Below are 13,312 nucleotides of genomic sequence, written 5' to 3'. Positions count from 1 at the left end.
CCCTCCCATGTACTTCAATCCATCACCTAGCCCACTTTTTACCCACCTCCACATCCCTCACATGAGGAGGAGAGACTCCACCGCCTGGACCCAAAAAGAGCATTGGCATTCTACATTGATCGTACTAAAGACTTGCAGGTGGACGATCAACTCTTTGTGGGATATGTGGGAGTGAAGAAATGGAAGGCGGTGCTAAAGAGAACCATTTCAATTTGGGTCCTCCTATGCATCAAAATATGCTATGCTTTGGCAAAGAAGCAACCCCCTGAGGGTTTGTGAGCTCACTCAACTAGAGCAACTGCAGCTACCACAGCATTAGCATGAGGCGTTCCAGTCCTGGATATCTGTCAGGCAGCCACACGGGCATCTCTGCACACGTTTACCAAGCACTACTGCCTGGACAGTCAGGTCCGTAGCGACTGCTACTTTGGTTGTTCGGTCCTACAGGACTTCCTGGTGTGATCTTGGTTCGCAGCCCACTACTGGGATGGTATTGCTCGAGTATCTATTCGAAAGGTAACGAATCTACAACTAGAAGTCTCTATCAGATGTACAAGTTACTTACCTTTGGTAACAATATACCTGGTGGAAGCATATTCTAGTTGCAGATTCCTTACCGACCCACCCATCCTGGGTTCTCCAAACTATGTGAAAAAGAGACTCCAAGTGGTGCAGAATACTGCTGCCAGATTGCTTTTTAACATACCTAGGCATGAATCAGTTAAATCGGCATTTTTAGCTCTTCACTGGCTTCCACTGGAGCAGCGAATAAAATTGAAGGCAACTAAGCTACATTCACAGAGCCTTATATGCCAAAGGGCCCCCTCAGCTGCGAACCTTGGCCACTTTCTATCAGCCTACGCGACATCTCAGGTCTTCTTCAGCTGCCCTGGTGGTAATTCCTGCAGTAAATAAGGCCAGATGGGGTGGAAGATCTATGTCATATCTAGGCGCTAAACTGTGGCACTGGCTACCTCTGTCCCTACGTCAAACTGACCAGGAATTAACCTTTCAGCGGCTACTGAAAACATGGCTGTACTGATCTTTTCCCTATGAAAGTGTTATGGAGGATTTGTTGAAGCGCTGGGAGGCCTTTGGGTAGTTATGCGCTGTATAAGTTTGTTAACATAACATAACATCCTCCCCATTCTGCAAACTGATTTCTAGGAGCAGGAACTTTCCTTAAAGGGCCCTAGGTTTGGCGCACCTCTATCAGTGTTTTTCATGGCTCTGCGCTTCTGGCGTGGAAAGTCGTGAAAAGAAACTGGCGTCAGCGTGCCGGAGTGGCACCTGTATACGACTGCAACATCATCACGGCGAACAAGAACCCACCAACGCCCGCGGAGTCGGCTTACGTCATCTGACAGCGCACAGAGGCACTGCTCGAAGAAAAAGTCTCCAGATCCAGTCTGACGCCGGGGGGAATTCAAAATGGGAAGAATCTGCAACTAGAATATGTCTCTACCAGTTATATTGTTCCCAAAGGTAAGTAAATTGGACTTCCGCACCTGAACTTCATGCGCAAGTCAGATTCCTCCACAATTTTTGTTATTGCAATTGTTTCCATTGAGATGTGATTTCTTGCAGTCCACAACCTCTCTTTCATGCGTTTATTTTCACATTGTACAACTAACTGATCTCTAACCGTTTGATCAGTCATTGTACTAAAATCACATTTTTTAGCTAATTCCCTCAGTCTTGTTACTAGTTGATCTACAGACTCATTTTTTTCTTTTAGATTAAGTGTAGAACTTATGTTGTTGCATAAGAATATTCACCTGTTTACCATAGTATTTGTAGGAAGTTGGCTCTGTATATACTATCTCAAAGTAAGAGATAGTGTGCACAGAGTCCAAGGGTTCCCCTTAGAGGTTGATAGTGGCAACATTAGATAATACTAATGCTCTATTTTGTGGTAGTGTGATAGAACAGTAGGCTTATCAGAGGGTAGTGTTAAGCATTTGTTGTACACACACAGGCAATGAATGAGGAACACACACTCAAAGACTTAACTCCAGGCCAATAGTTTTTATATAGAAAAATATATTTTCTTAATTTATTTTAGAACCACAAGATTCAAGATTTCAAGTAAAATGCAAGGTACTCCACACAGGTAAGTAGGGAACTTTGAATGAAAGCAGTAGTACACACAGTATAGGTTAAAATGGCAATAAGCTATTTTAAAAGTGGACACACTGCAAAAATCAACAATTGCTGGGGGAGGTAAGTTTGGTTAGGTTTCGCAGGTAAGTAAAGCACTTACACAGTCAGTCTCCTGGGCATAGGCAGCCCACTGTTGCGGGTTCAAGGCAACCCCAAAATCACCGCACCAGCTACACAGGGCCGGTCAGGTGCAGAGGTCAAAGGAGGGCCCAAAACACAGAGGTGAATATGGAGAACAGGGGTGCTCCGGTTCTGGTCTGCTGGCAGGTAAGTACCTGCGTCCTCGGGGAGCAGACCGGGGGGCATTGTAGAGCACTGGGGGGGACACAAACAGGCACACAAAACACACCCTCAGCGGCACAGGGGCGGCCGGGTGCAGTGTGCAAAGTTGGCATCGGGTTTGCTATGGGAAGCAATGGAGGGACCCAGGGGTCACTTAGGTGATGCAGGCAGGGCAAAGGAGGGCTTCTCTGGCCAGCCACTGACTGGGCTAGGAAGAGGGCCACTTGCTGGTCACTCCTGCACCGGAGGTTGGTTCTTCTCGGTCCTGGAGGCTGCGGGTGCAGTGCTTGGTCCAGGCATCGGGTTCCTTGTTACCAGGCAGTCGCAGTCAGGGGGAGCCTCTGGATCCTCTCTGCAGGCATCGCTGTGGGGTTGCAGGGGGGTAGACTCAGGTCACTCACATTGTCGCAGTTGCATGGGAGTCCTCTCTGCAGTGTTTGTTTTCTGGAGCTTGAGCCGGGGGCGCCGGGTGCAGAGTGAGAAGTCTCATGCTTCCGGCTGGAAGGGAGAGTTCTTTCAAAGTTGTTTTAAAGTTGCAAAAATGTTGCAGTTAGTGAACAGTGCTGCTTACTCAGGAGTTTCTTGGTCCTTCGGTTTCAGGGCAGTCCTCTGAGTCCTCAGAGGTCACGGGTCTCTGTCAGATGTGTCGCAGTGCAGGTTCTTTGAGTCTGGAGACAGGCCGGTAGGGCTGGGGCCAAGTCAGTTGGTGTCTCCGTCGTCTCTGCGGGACTTTCAAGTCAGCAGTCCTTCTTTGTGTAGGTTGAAGGAATCTGATTTCCTGGGTTCAGGGTCGCCCTAAATACGACGTTTAGGGGTGTGTTTAGGTCTGAGGGGATGTAGCCAATGGCCACTGCCCTGGAGGGTGGCCACACCCTCTTTGTGCCTCCTCCCTGAGGCGAGGGGGGCACATCCCTATTCCTATTGGGGGAATGCTCCAAAACCAAGATGGAGGATCTCTAAAGGTGGGGGTCACCTCAGCTCAGGGCACCTTAGGGGCTGTCTTGACTGGTAGGTGACTCCTCCTTGTTTTTCTCATTATCTCCTCTGGTCTTGCACCAAAAATGGGGACTGTGTCCAAGGGGTGGGCATCTTCACTAGCTGGAGTTCCGCGGGGGCATTGTAACACAAAGTCTGAGCCTTTGAGGCTCACTGCTAGGTGTTACAGTTCCTGCAGTGGGGAAGGTGTTAAGCACCTCCATCCAGTGCAGGCTTTGTTTCTGGCCGCAGAGAGCACAAAGGCTCTCACCCCAGGGGGACAGAAACTCATCTCAGTGGCAGTCTGGCACAGACCAGTCAGTCCTGCACTGAAGGATTTGGGTAAAATGCAGGGGGCATCTTCTAAGATGCCCTCTGTGTGCATTTTGTAATAAATCCAACACTGGCATCAGTGTGGGTTTATTATTCTGAGAAGTTTGAACTCCCAGACCATATACATAATATGGCCACACTACACTTACAATGTCTAAGAATGGACTTAGACACTGTAGGGGCATATTGCTCATGCAGCTATGCCCTCACCTGTGGTATAGTGCAGCCTGCCTTAGGGCGTTAAGGCCTGCTACAGGGGTGACTTACCTATGCCACAGGCAGTATTCTGTGTGCATGGCATCCTGAGGGGGATGCCATGTCGACTTTGCCTTTTTCTCCCCACCAACACACACACTCTGCAATGGCAGTGTGCATGCGTTAGATGAGGGATCCCTTAGGGTGGCACAACACATGCTGCAGCCCTTGGGGACTGTCCCTGGTCACAGGGCCCTGGGTACCACTGGTACCTTTTACAAGGGACTTATCTGTGTGCCAGGGGTGTGCCAATTGTGGAAACAATGGTACATTTTTAGTGAAAGAACACTGGTGCTGGGGCCTGGTTAGCAGGGTCCCAGCACTCTTCTCTGTCAAGTCAGCATCAAAAAGTGGGGGGTAACTGCAACAGGGAGCTATTTTCCTAAATTGTTTCTCTTATATCCTTCTAACTTTTACATATGGATTTTCTATCACCTGTTCATCAGCTCCTAGTACTTCGGGTAGAAATTTAAACACATATTGGCCGTCCTTCCCTAAGGCATTTCATAATAAAGCCTTCTTTCTAGATAGAGGATATCTCAACCTATCTATGTCTTCTAGATAATTTAAAAATATTTGAATTCTCTCTTCCCTTTCTATTTCTGGCAAACCTGCTTGTGGTAGGAACATGGGAAGGGTTGCTTTTGTTTGATTACTCGCCATTATAACACTGTTTACAGTACACCAGGGGATACTTATGAGAGTACAATGATAAAAATATGAGGGTTTACAAAAGAGTTGTAACTAAGATTTAAATATACTTATTGTGAGATCCCTAATCACAAAGGTCAAATCTCTCAATATCCAGGTGTGCAAATCACTGATGCCAAGTTCACAATCATGAATTTGTAATTAGTTTAATATATGAATTCTTTGTCACCTTTTGGCTGTAATAAGAGAGCTTCTCTGTGCCCGCTTGCAGTGTGCAAATCACTGAGATATCAAGCTGGAAAAACTTTCCTAAGACTCTCCTAAGATGGTGGACCAAAGACACTTGCTGACGTTGCCATAAGCCTTCAGAGTCAGCGTTGTAGTGCATACGCCAGTCTGCAGCCCGTGTGTAGAACCTAATTGTCACGAGAGGAACAACGCTCATGAAGGACCAGTCTCTTGTCAAATAGTTGCCTTAGATTTTTTTTTTCAATTCACAAATTCTTTTATTTGGCATAGCCATTAAAAGTATAAAAACAATCAAATGTACACATTTTTTCTATTACATACTACATTCACATACAAAATTCTTAAATCATTCTAAGTCTTAATAATCAGCTCTACTTACAAAGATCATTAATTTAAGGTTCAGGTTCTTATAATTTCATAAAGTGCAGTGTGCCAACCAGATTATCCCACATACAATTCTGTTTAGACTCAAGTCCTTACGATCTCATACAGTGCAGTTTCCAATATAAAATGCACTGCAGTTTATCGTATTTCATTAAGGTGAGGCCAAATTTTCTAAAATACCATTGTCCAATACAATTCTAAAATAGTCAATTATAGTAAAAAACTCTTCATTCCTCTTTACTTCTTACAAAGTTCAAATTCTTACAATTTCATAATGTGCAACGTGCCAACCGGATTATCCCACATACAATTCTAATTAGACTCAGGTCCTTACAATCTCCTAAAGTGCAATTTCCGATATAAAATCCTTATAATCTCATAAAGTGCAATTTCCGATATAAAGTACTCTACATTTAAATTCTTGCCTCGTTATAACTTGGCACAATTTTCTAAAATACCATCAACTAGTTATAGTATTTAATTCCTGTTTACTTCCTACATCATACCGGAGCCTATAATTCCAGTTAAAACACCTCTTAGGCTATTTAAAAATAGGCCCAATGCACAGGTTACATTTAAAAATCTCACATCAATGAGTAACCTAAACGCTTGGTCCTGATTAATAATATTATATTCCTTAAAAATTGGTTTAAAAAACGTATTACGCACTTCTAAAAAACAGTAACAATCCAAAAGTAGGTGTTGCATAGTATATTTCTTTTGTAAGCCACATGCACATAGACCCTGGGCATCCTTAAGGAATGCTTTTACCTTGGGATATCTATAGCCTGGATTCAGCCCAATTCGGAACTGTAACACTGAGTTGGGTTAGGCAGAGCCTCTATATAGGGAAAGTTTTCCGGATTCCTCCATCCGACAACCATAGCCTGAGTTGATATTTTGCTCTCTAAGTACTTCAGGTCTAGTTCTCTTGCTCTTTCCTTCACTATTCTTCGTAGATTAGATTTCGGAATTTGTGCACCCCACCACTGGTTGCCGGTTAAGCCTAAAAGGACACAAATCTTTTCTATCCGTCCTCTCATTTGTAGCGCCCAATGTAACTTGCTTGTTGTTATTTCTTTTTTACACAATCTTGCGATAAGTTCCCTTCATCTCTTATACTTAACCAGAACTTCTGTGTTGCTTGTAGTCCCAGGTAAGTCCATGCCGTCATTTGACATTCTGCTCTTATAGCTTGTAGCATACTTGAAGGGGGCAGTGAGAGCATACGCTTTACGCAAGTGCTTTCTTCTGTCTCCCAGTTTAATTTCCCAGAAAATGTTAGAGCTTCCACTCCATATTGGAACTGGGGATGTACCATGGCATTAAAGGCAGAAATAACCAGTTGGAAGGAAGGACCCCCATATTTATTATTGAACTGTTTTAATCCCCAAACTGATGATAGAGCTTTCTTTTTTAGGGCTTCGGTATGGACTTTCCATCTCAAGTGTGAGTCAAACCATATGCCTAAGTATTTATATTCTTTTACCTTCTCTATTTTTTCTCCTCCTAAATGGTAGGTAAATGCACTTTTCTCTTTCCCTATAAACATTATTTTTGTTTTCTCCACATTTACTACCATTTTTTTATTTTGACAATAGGAGTAAAACGCCTCCAATTTTCTTTGTAGCCCTAACTCCATCATATCCATTATCACTAGATCGTCAGCATATAATAAACAGGAAACATGTACACCATCCATTTTTGGGCTTAAGCCTTTGGTCTCCCGTAACAACCCTGGCAAGTCTGACAGAAATAATTAGAATAATATTGGGGCCAACACGCAACCTTGGCGAAGGCCATTCTTTATGGGGATCCTTTTTGAGAGTGAGCCGCTCATATCCAATTATGTGAATGCAGACCCTGAAGGAATGATAATGAATCCAAACCAATCCCTAACTGTTTTAGCATATCCCATAGTAATTTCCTATCTACCAAGTCAAATGCAGCATGACAATCAACGAAGCAGCAAAATAGGCTGCCTCGCATTTCCACTGATTTTGTTTGCTAATGCCCACAAAGCAGTGGTCGATTGTCGAGTGCCCTTCTTTAAAGCCACCTTGTTCTACTGGTATCAAATCATTACCATCTGCCCATTCTTTGATTAACCACAGCAGTAGCTTCGTAAATACCTTTTCACCTACATCTAATAGGCTTATCAGCCGATAATTTTTTGGTTGAGTTGGATCCTCCTTTTTGTGAATTGGTCTTATCATGGCACCCTTACAATTCTCTGGGAAACGGCCATGATCCAAAATTTTACAAAACGTAGCATGGAGAAATTTAGTCCACCAATCAATATTCTTTTTTATTATTATTGCTGGGAGATTGACTGGGCCTGCCACTTTATTTAATTTTAATGCTGCAATAGTTTATTTTATTTTTTGTGGGGCAAAAGCTAATCTCATGTTCTCGCCAAGCTTCCTAATGATACCATAACCTTCTTCATCATCTGTACCTTTATATATGGAGGACAAATATTTATACCAGTCTTCTTCTTCGACCAGACACCGCAAAGTTTCTACCTTTTTTTCCTCCCTTACCAGCTGCCAAAAGCCCCTAATATTCTGTGTTCTTATCACCTCAATCATTGTATCCCAGTTTTGACTGGCATATTCTTGTTTCTTCTGTCTTATCAATATTTTATAGCCCTGTTTTGCTTGACGGAGCATCTCTTCTGTATCAACAGAGGGTCTTAGCTTATATTCTCTTTCTAATTTTCGCATCATTTGCTTTTTCCGCCTACATTCCCAATTAAACCATGTTTAGCTATTATTTGCCTTATATGGTTCACCCTTTAACTTTCCCTCTTGCGATATATTTAATTTAGTTTTTAAGCAGTTAACCATTAACGCAATGTCTTATTGTATCCTTTGAATATATCTTCTGGATCTTCTTCCATACTAAGGATTGGATAGTTTACTATCAGATTATTAAGTACTTCAAGACTACTTTCTGTAAGTCGAGTTGTTATCCTATGGGGAATACTCAACTACCACTATCAATGCCTTTTCTCTTTCTTTTGGGGTTTTACCAGCTGATCGTATTGCTAAACGGAGTGGCCAGTGATCACTGCCCTCTATATGTTTAACTTCAAGGTCTAGCACTTCTCCAAAGAACCAGGTGTTTACAAAAGCATAATCAATAGGGCATTCCTGCTTGCCTATTCGAAAAGTCTTTTTTGCTGGACAATCCATCTTCATACGCCCATTTAGACAAAACATGCCTAGAGATCCTAAAGTTCTTACTAAGGAAAAGTCGCAGGCAAAACTTTCTACATTGGGAAAGATGCTACTAGGGATTTGTGCAGCTGCTAATAGCTCCTTATATAGATTGTCACTACTGTTAGGGTTAAGATTATGATTAAAATCTCCCAGCATTAAAATCAAGTATTCTGCTTTACCAGTACATAAAAGTTCCAAATCTTTCTCAAAGAGACCCCGCTGGGTATTATCAGATGTATTCCCCGGTTGTATATGAACAATGATTATCAAAACCTGTTTAACACCTCCAATTTCATTGTAGAGATCTACCCGGCCTGCCAATAGCCAGCGACATTTGGTTTTTGTTTCTGTGATCTTGTTCGCTAATCTTGTAGAGGCTAACATTAATAGGCCCCCTGATGGACGTCCTAACCCTTGCTGTGTTGCTCCTCTGAAAAGCCTCATAAAACCATCTACTGGTTCGGGTTCGTCGCACAGCCAAGTTTCCTGGAAACACATTATATCATACTCTTCGAACTCTCCTCGAAATAGTTCTTGTTTTAAGTGTTTATTGTATCCTCCCAAGTTCCAGGATAAAATCAAATGGCTGTGGGCGGGGCTTAATTCCTAGTCCACCTCCCTCAATTCTCCCCTACTATACTTGTCACAGGGGTTTACAATGGACTCAAGATCATTCCTCCACTGTGAGTCGTTATACTCAGTGGCTACGGTTACACTTAAACTACCATTGTTTCCATCCACACACCTTCTGCAATTTTTATTATATGACAGATTACACTGCACTTAGTTTGGGAATAAACCTGCATGGCACGTGAGGGCTCGCCTATCTTGTGACTCATCCTCTGTCACATTTCCCTGCACTAATCTTATACCCTCCTTCATTAGCTCCACCTCTGCTTGTAGTACTAATCATCTAATGCAGTCAGAATAAAAGAGTGCTTTAGTCACCTCTGTCCCCTCCGGGCTTAATATGAATCCTATTTGCTTTTTATCATCTGACTCAATCTCACATAAGCTTGGGCACAAGGCCATAACTTCTAAAAGGCGGGTACGATTCAAGGGTTTTAACTTCCTTTGCCGTTTCCTCCCAATCTCTCTTCCCCAAGGCTCCAAAAAGATCCACCTGCCTTTACTCCAACTAGGGCTTTCTCGCTCCTTCTTATTCTCATGGTCATTAGGGGAGAATGAAACCCCGCTCTTCGTTGGGTAAATTGGGTTTAATAATTCTCTACCACCCCTACTTCTCAACGATCTCTTACTATTATTCTCTCCCTCCAAACCATTAGTTTCTCCTCTTCCTTCTATTTCTTCTACTACTTCCATTTCCACTTTCCCTTCATGACTGCCCTTCTTTCTATTCCCTCGCTTACTGACTTCTCTATGGGGTATACTAGATACCTTTTGCGACATAGCCCTTTGCTCTCCGGTTATTGCTTCCCACCCTCGGTCATGGCCTATCTTTAAAATATTGCCCTGAGCTGCCTGTGCTATCTTTCCCACTCCCCCTTCTGATGTTTTACTCCAAACATTACTTTGCTTACTTTGCTTTCTATATTTCGGTTGGTACGGGAGACTACGCAAACCGTAGCCCTTTATCCCCATCTACGATTCCTCTTTATCACTAACATTGGTTGTTTAGAAACATATACTGATGGTTTATTTAGTGTTTGTAATCTAACTGTTTCCCCTCCATCTTTATTTTGTTCGGGGGTGCCGAGGGTATCTGTTTCTTGGTCCCTTTTTTCCAATATACGCTGCACTAGAGCTCTTCAGTAATTCCTTGTAATTGATTTTTATGTACTTTTCCCAAACTATTATTTGCCGTCAGTACTTCTAAAATTGCTTGCAGGGTCTTTTGCATTAGGAACATTACATCTAGTAGTGACTCGGGTATGGCAGTAGTATCCAACGCAAATGCAGACTGCCTACCCGGGGGGAAGATGGTAGTAGAGCGCCTATTTTGCTCTCTTCTATGACAGGCCCCCCCAGACCTCCTACAAAACCCCTCCCTCCATCCCATTCCATTCTCTCACAGCCAGTTCTGATCTTATACTACCCCTAGCTTGTGGTGGGGGCATGGGGATGAGGATTGCCTAGGTTCCAGTGAGGCCTTGCGCCCACCCACAACCTCAAACCCCTCCCCTAAAAACAAGTTATCTATCTGCGATGAATCTGAGGCTTGAGAGTTGTTCCTCATGGGTCGACCTATTTCAGTTTGATTAGAATCAAACATTATATTACCCTCTGACGCCTGTGACATGCTATGAGTCTTTTTAAAAATATTTCCCAACAAACTCTCTAATTGAAGCCACCAAGGGGGTCTCTGAGGGTTTTGCGCCACTGTCACCATTGTCTCTGGGTGTTCTCCTGGTCCAGCAACTGGAGTATATTTTCTCCATCACCTTTTTCATGATTTCCATGCAATACCCCTGAGAGCTGATGTGTCCCCGAAAGTCTCCCTTGGTTTCGAACTTATCTTAGGACCCTTTTTAATGCCACGTACTCGAGCTTTGGTTACCGGCATCCTGTGCACTATGCACTGTGTACTATATACTGTATACCAGGTATATACCCAGTATTATACTAAGACGTAATAGTAGGAGGATTTCCACAATAAATTTCCACAATAGATCGCAACACTCTACATTGCCGGGGACTTCACTGTAGGAGTTGCTTTACTTCTTGATCCAGCACCGGAGGGGGGCAAACTGCACTGGTCTGGCCTGGTACCAGCCGTTTCTGCACCACCACCAAGGGCTAACAATGAATTACTACTGGCATTAGGTTCCTTTTACACTCCAAAATACCTCCGGACTCTCCAACTAAGGTCGAGGGCGAGGGCCTGTGCTCCTCACAAACTCCTCACCCGGATCCACTGAGCAGCCGAAGCTGACCACGCTGACCACGCTATCCACGCGTCCCAAAGTACGCCACCATAAGCCACAGTACACAATATAGTACTGACAGTAACAGAAGTGGCAAAGGGGGTTCAGATATCCCTATCCTTGCCCCCTCCACCTACTGCCTGCCTGCCGCCACTCTACTCCCTGAAGGGTAAGCAGAATATTCTGGGCCCACTTGAGTCCACTTTGAGCCCACTTGAGCCCCCTTTAGCCACTTAAATCCAATCTGGCAGAGACCAGAGACAAAGACAAAGAAAAAGTCAAAATTTAAGGTTCCTGTGCTATTTGTTCTTAGCTTAGGGCTGCGGTAGAGGCTGGGGCACAAGGCACTGGGACGGAGGATGAGGGCTAATTGAGAGTTAAGAGAGTCAGCAGTCTCACCAGGCTCAGCCTCAATGCCCTGCTGCCTACTTCGCCTCACCGCCGGCTTCTTGGCCTCGCGACGTCCTCTCCCTGACTGCAGCAATGCACATCTCCTTGCTAAAACAGCCGCCAGGCGTTCTCGGCGAGGTCCGCTCCGGCTCCGCGGCTCAATTCAGCTTGTTACCAACCGCCGTGCCGCGCCCTGCTCTTCTGAGCCGAGTCCCGCTTCTGCTTCCGGTCATGCCCAGCAAGTCAGTTGAGTCTTCTCCAAGAAATCTGAAAGGCGTAGAAGAATACTCTGAGATGTTTTCTTCCACCATAAGTGATGTCAGGAGTATCAGTTCCCAGGGAGAATGCAAAGTTTTCAGTTGCCTTAGATTGAAAGTCGAGAAAAGCACAAACTCACTGCTGATCCCCAAAGTGGTAAGAGGAAAGTTGTTCGCACATTTCTCTATGCCAGGCTTTTTTCCTTAGGGCAGCTGGAGAAGAAGACTTGATGGTAATAAGTTAAACACATGAGATCCAACCTCACCAGTGGCTGTAAAAATGAATGGCAGGATTGTGTCACCAAACTGTAATGAATTCACTCCATCCTGATCCAGCAGATAAACTTTATGTGTACAGCCACTGGCATGATGCTTCCTCGCCTGCCTCAGTCCTCGCCCTCTCAGTCTCTCCAAATGTCACCCTCGTGCCCAGCAGAATACATGCATCGCCAGGATTCCACTGGACAACACGGCGAAAGGCAGAGTGGGCACTCAACTAGCCCATTATAACACAGAGCAAGGCCAGCTCTCTCCTCTAATCGTGGTCTTTCCTTTTTACCATACTCTCTGCTATCTGCATCATGGAGCAAAACAGAGCCCCACATTAACTTAACACTTGTTTAAAACTGGTGGTAAATGCATAAAGATTTGGGCCTGTTAGTTACTGTGGACTAGGCAAAATACACACACACACTATTGGACCCTGTATGCCTGAGTCTACACGTTAGTCTCATATCTGAGGAAAATAATTTGTAATCCTGTACTTTGGTTCTGCAACACTGGGCAGAATTGGTGATTCCAGGCCCTTGAATGTCAGCCTCAAAATACAGGGAACTTGAAAAGTTTCTACTTACTGATTCATGTTCCTTGTACTGCATACCTCTCCATTTGCATGTGGTCCCTCAGTGAACTCCATCTGGCTTCTATGATTAGGGAGGGGGGAAGATGAATCTGATCATACGGCTATAGTATTAAGTAAGAGGTCTGCACCATGTTTAGCTGGCTGTTATATACATGTTCGAGCAGCTGCAATGGGTGACCGGTGGGTTTGTTCTTATCTAACTTTTCTTGTACACACATTTCTGACAATGCACACTTCTCCGAACAATACACACGTTTCTGAACAATTCTCATAGTGAGGATTCTATCCCAACTCAGTTTCAAATTTTCACTGCCAATAGGTTTGCACCCCTTGCAACTCTGAAGGTGAACATTTGTCTCCTGGTGATAGAGAATTTACACTGGGATTTACCTCTCCCACTTC

Source organism: Pleurodeles waltl, chromosome 7, assembly GCF_031143425.1.
Source record: "Pleurodeles waltl isolate 20211129_DDA chromosome 7, aPleWal1.hap1.20221129, whole genome shotgun sequence".
Lineage (NCBI taxonomy): Eukaryota > Metazoa > Chordata > Amphibia > Caudata > Salamandridae > Pleurodeles > Pleurodeles waltl.
This window is presented reverse-complemented; position numbering follows the sequence as displayed.